The sequence below is a fragment of the Pongo abelii genome, chromosome 16 (genome assembly GCF_028885655.2).
Source record: "Pongo abelii isolate AG06213 chromosome 16, NHGRI_mPonAbe1-v2.0_pri, whole genome shotgun sequence".
NCBI lineage: Eukaryota > Metazoa > Chordata > Mammalia > Primates > Hominidae > Pongo > Pongo abelii.
This window is the reverse complement of record NC_072001.2, coordinates 47,775,138-47,782,100: the sequence shown is the minus strand read 5'-3', so window position 1 is coordinate 47,782,100 and position 6,963 is coordinate 47,775,138.

The window sequence follows — 6,963 nt, the reverse complement described above, 5'->3', positions numbered from 1 at the left end:
AGGGAGAAGTATAGGAACAAAACAGGCTCCACTTCCAGGAAACAACACCATGGAGGGGATGTAGTCAGATTTTTGTTATGATCAGCTATATGAAGAGACAATAAATTAAAGGAAAAAATAATAATTTCAGAATGATGGGTTAATGTTGTTTAATTATAAAGGGCAGAAAAAAATAATACATTGGCATCAAGTTTAAACATTACTTGGAGGTCCATGAAGATATTTCTTGAGTTTTTGTCCATTGAGGCAACATATTATACCTTAGGTCAAAACAATTGCTTTGACCAACTTTTATTTATTTTTAAAAATAAGATAAATCTATATCTGTAATGCAGCACATTCAAAATGTTCCCTCCTTGCTGTCTATACTTTACTGTTAAGATTTTGGGGTGAGAAGCGGATTGTATAATGAGAGGGCATGAACATAGGCAGCTCAGATGGTCCTGCGCATCATGTCTGTTTCTCTGAGCCAGCTGCTTCTATGTGATCAGATTAAAGGCGCTGATAGTCATGAAGGAGCAGCTGGATTAAACCAGATTACCCTGATAGTGATGAGATGCAGGCCACTTAACCCTTACCAGTCAGAGACACTCGAGAATGAAAAGAGAATCTAAAACTCCTCCAGAAAAAGAGAAATTTGGTAGCAGCAAGTAACCCAAAGAAGCATCTTTCTTGCTTTTATCTTAATTATGTTTTAACAATAAAACACAACCCAAACGGGACAAACCATTTCAAATTCAAAACAGGAAATTAAATCCAGCAAACACTCCCACCTCCACCAACAGCTCTGGAAAGGCAGTGCCTTTGTCTGTGAAATACCATGAAGCACAAAGGTAGAATTTTCCTCTCAAAGAGATGCAAGCTTTTTCTTGGCCCCTTTGCCAGACTTACAGAAGCAGTGCATTATCTACTGGGCCTACCGTGCTCATCCCCTTGTGGGAGGGAGCACGTGAATGAGCGAGTGCGGAATCCAGCCAGCCAGCTGCTCCAGACACTGGCACAGGAGCAAGCTCCTTGAGGGGAATGTGGCAGTGCCCAGGTGAGGGTGTCCATGACCCCGAAGCCCCAGAGGGGCTGTTACAGTGCTCCTTTAGTTCCACCGTCTGCAGATGGTGTCAGGTTAGCAGCTCAGTTGGCCCCTTGCCTCGCTGCACGGGGCATGCCACTGGTGAGGGGCAAAGGGCCAGTGTGACAGCCTTTTCTGGGTACCTGCACTTGGTGGGCCCTGAACTCTTGTCCAGTGTCCAAGAAGAATGAGGTCACACAGATGATTGAAGGATGGTGAAGGTGGAGAATTTTACTGAGCGATGAAAATGGCCTTCAGCAGAGAGGGGAACTGGAGAGGGGATGGGAAGGGCAGGTCATCTTCCCAGAAGTCAGGCTGCCTCCTCCTCAAAGTCAGGCCATTTCCCCCGCTACCAACTGAGTCTGGGATCTTTATAGGCACAGGAGGAAGTGTGTATTGATGGGTTTGTGAGTATGCAAAAAAGGTTAAAGTGAAGACACCACTCAAAGGTGGGCAAAACAGTGTAGAAAACTACTTAGGAAAGGTTAGGTATATGTAAAATAGGTGAAGGGTGGGGATCAATCAGAGGGAAGCATCCAAACAGGAAGACAAGTTCTCGATCCAGTCCCAGGATTTGACTTGTAGCTTGGCTTTCAGGCTTTAAACTGTCTTCTACTTGGAGGTGGAATTTCACTGGGTACCCACCCCTGTCTGCCTAGGCATTTGGCCACCTCCTTTTGCTATCAAAAGCAGGAGAAGAAGCAAGCAATATCACAAGTAGGATTTTACCATTCCTTAAAAGCAGCCCTATTTTAAGGGGAGACACTAGAATTACGGATGTAGGAGAAATTTCTCTTTAAAACTTGCATGACAGAAATTAAGAAGGAGGAGAAATATGTACACGTAGATACTCAATATTAGCATCTAACTTAGAAGTCTTTTAGTGTGGCTGTTAATGCTGGCAGTTGTCCACAAATCAGGTTTACACTAAGAACATTAGTTACCAGGGAAAATATATTCAAATTTTGCAAAGTAATATTCAACTCAACAATTTTGAAAAACACGGAAATATTCAATTACATAGACCTGAACACAGTGAGCACTTATCAAGATTCACGAACAGACTAGAGCATCCAACAAAGCTCAGAGACTTAGAATTTTTGCTCCATATATAAAACCATTTAATAAGATCATGTATGGTTATGTTCATACACTTTGAATTAGGAGGAAATTTTAATATATTTATCCCTGATGAAAATTAAATAGTCCTTAACTATCCTGTGTGGATTCAATGCTAGGTGCTGGAAAAGTGCAAATGAGAGAAAGGAGTCACCTCTCCAGCCTGGTGAGGACAGGGGAGGCTTCTTGCAGGAGGTGATGCCTGAGCACCAGTCCCAGTAACCAACTGCCTATTGAACAGCTGTCATGTCAGGTTCCAGCCTACTTGTGCTGACTCCGACCAGGAGCCCAGAGGTTTCACAATAACTCAATGGCCAATTAAATGCGAGGCTTTCACATACCAACAATCATGCAAATATATTCAACACACACAGGTAGTGATAGGGGAGGTCGGGGCGGGCATGGTGGTTCACACCTGTAATCTCAGCACTTTGGGAAGCTGAGGTGGGAGGATCACTTGAGGCCAGGAGTTTGAGATCAGCCGGGGCAAGACTTCATCTCTACAAAAAATGTAAAAAGTAGCCAGGTGTGATAGCACACTCTTGTAGTCACAGCTACTCAACAGGCTGAAGTGGGAGGATCATTTGAGCCCAGGAGTTCGAGATTGTGGCGAGCTATTAATGTGCCAGCCTGGGCTACAGAATAAGAACCCATCTCTTAAAAAAAAAAAAAAAAAAAAACAGAGGGAATGAACCACGGCAAGTAGCTCCAGAGACCAGCACGCTGACTGATGAACCGATTTGGATTTCCCTTGAAACAACAAAGTGGGAGGAGTGTTGTGGCTGTTCTTCTCCCAGCAGAACTTATGGCAGCCTCTGTTCGTGAGGAGGAGGCCTCAGAGTTCTCACGGCAGAGCTTCTACAGGCTCTCGGCCATGGTCACTTTCTTTGCTATTTTTATACCCTGCACAGGAATGTCCATTGTCATAACTTAGCCATCTTTTGGCTTCACTTTCTTATTTTATTTTTTAAAATTAATTTTGGAGACAGGGTTTCACCGTGTTGCCCAGGCTGGTCTGGAACTTCTGAGTTTAAGCAATCCACCTGCCTCGGCCTCCCAAAGTGCTGGGATTACCGGTGTGAGCCATCCCGCCTGGCCTTGGCTTCACTTTCTTGTCAAGTTTTGGGGTTGCCTGGCCACAGCAGGTGTTGTCATCTCAGTCCCACATACATATGCTTATCACTTTGAGCAGTCAGCAGTTTCACTGTGAGCTGAGTCACTTATCATTGTGACTCCATTTTGTTGGTGGAAACAACCCAGATGTTATTCAAGTGATGAACACTTTTTTAAAAATGTGGGATATAGATATATAATGGAATATTATTCAGCCCTGAAAAAAATTTTGTCACATGCTGTGTTAAAAATAAACCTTGAGAATATTATGTTAATAAAAACAAGCCAGTGACAAAGTGACAGATAGTGTATGATTCCACTTATATGAAATAAGTAGCCAAACTCACAAAAAGTAGAATTGTGTTTGTTAAGGGCTGCTGAGGGGGTAAAATGGGCAGTTGTTACTTAATAGGTATTCAGTTTCAGGTTTATAAGACGTAAAATTATAGAGGTCTGTTGTATAACAATGTGAATATAGACAACAATATTGAATTATACACTTAAAAAGATTTAAGATGGTAAATTTTATGTTATGTATTTTACCACAATATATTTTTATAAAACAATAACTGGAAGAAAAAAAAGACTCCATTTTGAGACATTTAGAATCACAAAACATTATGATATATCAATAACCCTACCTGGATGTCCCAAGACACCTCAGTCCCAGCATGTCCAAACCTAAGTGTCTCGTAATTCTCATAGGAATTTAGAAGTCATCCCAGATGCCTCACTTCCCACCTCCTGCGGGATCTGAAAGAAGGAGAGGGATTAGGCAATGGGAAAGGGTGAGTGTGGTGTGGTTGGAGGTAAGATAGGGGCGTGGTGGCCAACAGGTGAGGGGTTTAGGAGTCTCCAGGGTCACTGGCGACTTGATACAGATTTGCATTTCAGCAAGATTGTTATCAGCAGAACAAAGTTGAATGGAGCCAGGAGAGCTTAGGCTGGAGACCAGCTCATTGGACCTTGGGAGGACATTCTGCCTCCTACTTTGACCTCAAGTTTGCCAGGACCAACGCGGCTACAACAAAGCCTCTCAAATAGCCAATTGGGAAACCTTTGAATTTTCCTCCCACCTTCAAAACACCCTTCAGGCACTCAAGGGAAAAGGAAAATGGAAGGGGAAAGGAAGAAAAACAGGGTCTCTTGCGCTCTGCAGGTGTGCAGGGCAGCCCTCCACAGGCCCACAGCAGGCTTGGCAGCAGGGAGCAGGTGACTGCTGTGCATCTGGGATGAATCAGCACCTTCCCCACACACTGCTAGCCATCCCCCACCCTAAGACAGTGGGAGCACATTGCACTCTTTCCACAACTGGCAGAGTCAAGCCTAAAAACTGCGAGAATCCCTTCACTTTCTTCCAAATTCCAGCCTTGTAAAGAGTGGTCAGATTTTCTTAATGTTGATATGAAAACCATGAGAATACAGTTGTCCTTGGTATCCTAGAGTAGGGGAAGGATTGGCACCAGGAACCCTTTGTGGATGCCAAAATCCAAGGATTCTCAAGTCCCTTGTATGTAATAAAATGGTGTAGTATTTGCATATAACCTACATGTATCCTCCCATCTACTTTAAATCCCCCTAAATTACCTCTAATACCTAACACAATATAAATGCTCTGTAAATAGTTGTTATATATATTTTTCATCTGCTTTATTTTTATTGTTGTACTGCTATTTTTTATTTTTTGAATATTTTTGACCTGAGGTTTGGTTGAATCCAGGATGCAGAACATAACTTTTCCACAAAACAATTTAAAATACTGGTCAAAAGATAAAATTACTGCAATTTAATTTAAAAGATTTTCTTTGGCTTTATTTGCAATTCTAGAATTGGGCAACACTTCATTCCATAAAATAGCCTGTGTTCTAGTGAGGTAAACAGAGGAGTCTGGTTTTACAAACAGAAAAGAGCTAAAGAAAGCAGAAACACAAGAAAAAGCAGATTGGTCATTTCAGTTGTTTTCCTTGTAAGGTGGGAACAGGGAAATAGAACAACAGAAAAATAACTGATTGGTTAAGATCAGATTTCTTCAGGTCATTATTTTTTATTTTTTTGGTAAGGATTAAAGTAGAGGGAATTTTATCATCATGCTGACTGAAACTGGCCTGTTTGGGATATTTGGCTATTATCTCTCCTGATTTCTCTGAAGGTCATATAACAACTTAGTTTTGCTTTGATGATGTGGAGCTTTAGTATGAGTGGCTCCATTTTGGGTTTTTAATTCTGTTCTCTTGGGGCCCAGTGCAGGAGCAAAACAGTGGCCTCCTGTAATTTCTATTTAACATGCTTTACTCTTATCAAAAGGACAAGATTGTCCAGGGTTGGTTCAACCATAGTGTGAGCTAATTATGGAAAAAGAACTTTGATTTTACTTCTTTTGTAATAAGAGTGAACGTATTTACTGAGTCGGCATTCCCTTTCATGATTATCATTATATGAAGGAGGAAATTGGGGCACACAGGGGTTACATAACTACCCTGAGGTCACACAGCTGGTGGGGGAAGCCTGGGTGGCATGTAGACAGGCAGTTCCAGAGTCTGAGTTCACTGTGCCACTCCGGTTGGCTGGAGGAGGGAAAAGTCATCTTCCTTCCATTTCTGCTTGTGTTGAGGCCGTTGCTACAACCCAAGCAAGACATGTTGAGGGAATCAACTCAGTTATGCAGGTGGAAGTAGAGGTAAAGGGACCAATGATGACATAGCTAGGAAATATATATTTAGGCTAATGTAAAAAATATACTTAGGAAAAGCAAGATAACATTTAGTATGTGAGAGTTACCTGAGATGATTCCATGTCCCCACAGAGAGTACTTCCTGAAGTATTTCCATGGATTACTTCAGGAGTGGGCTGGTAGGGCAGCGGGAGGAGCTGAAGCGGATAGAAGGGAGAGTATATATGTGATTCAGATATGTATTTCTGACTTGAAGTGAAATATGCTGGAAAACTCACACAACTATGGTAAAGAAGAATTACTCAATTCCTTTTTACCCTCTTGTACAGTCACTCATTAAAAGATTAGAAATTCGGCCGGGCATCGTGGCTCACATTTGTAGTCCCAGCACTTTGGGAGGCAGAGGCAGGCAGATCACTTGAGGCCAGGAGTTCAAGACCAGCCTGGCCAACATGGTGAAACCCCATCTCTACCAAAAATAGAAGAAAATTAGCCACGCAGCGTGGCACACACCTGTAATCCCAGCTACTCGGGAGGCTGAGGTGGGAGGATGGGAGGATCACTTGAGTTCAGGAGGTCAAGGCTACAGTGAGCCAAGATCATACCACTGCACTCTAGCCTGAGTGCAGTGACATCTGACATCAGGGACTGCTGATGAGTTACAAAAAATAAATAAATAAATAAATAAAATAAAGAAAGAAATTCATTTAGGAAACCTTGAATATGATTGAGATGACGAAACCTTTGGGAATGAGAAAAAAAGGAGCTGTGGAGATAAAAGTGAAAGTTCGGGATCTCAGAGGAGCTAAGAAACTTTGGTAGATGAGAAATAGGATAAATGGAAGAGTATATGAGACAGAAAAAGAGATTAAGCAAACAGAGGATTGTGACCAACATCTGCCAAGGAAACATGAAAAGCAAGGTTTTGAGTAACCATGCTGTAATAACTTCCTAAAACATTATAGTCTCCACAGTGTGCTTAGGGCAATATTTA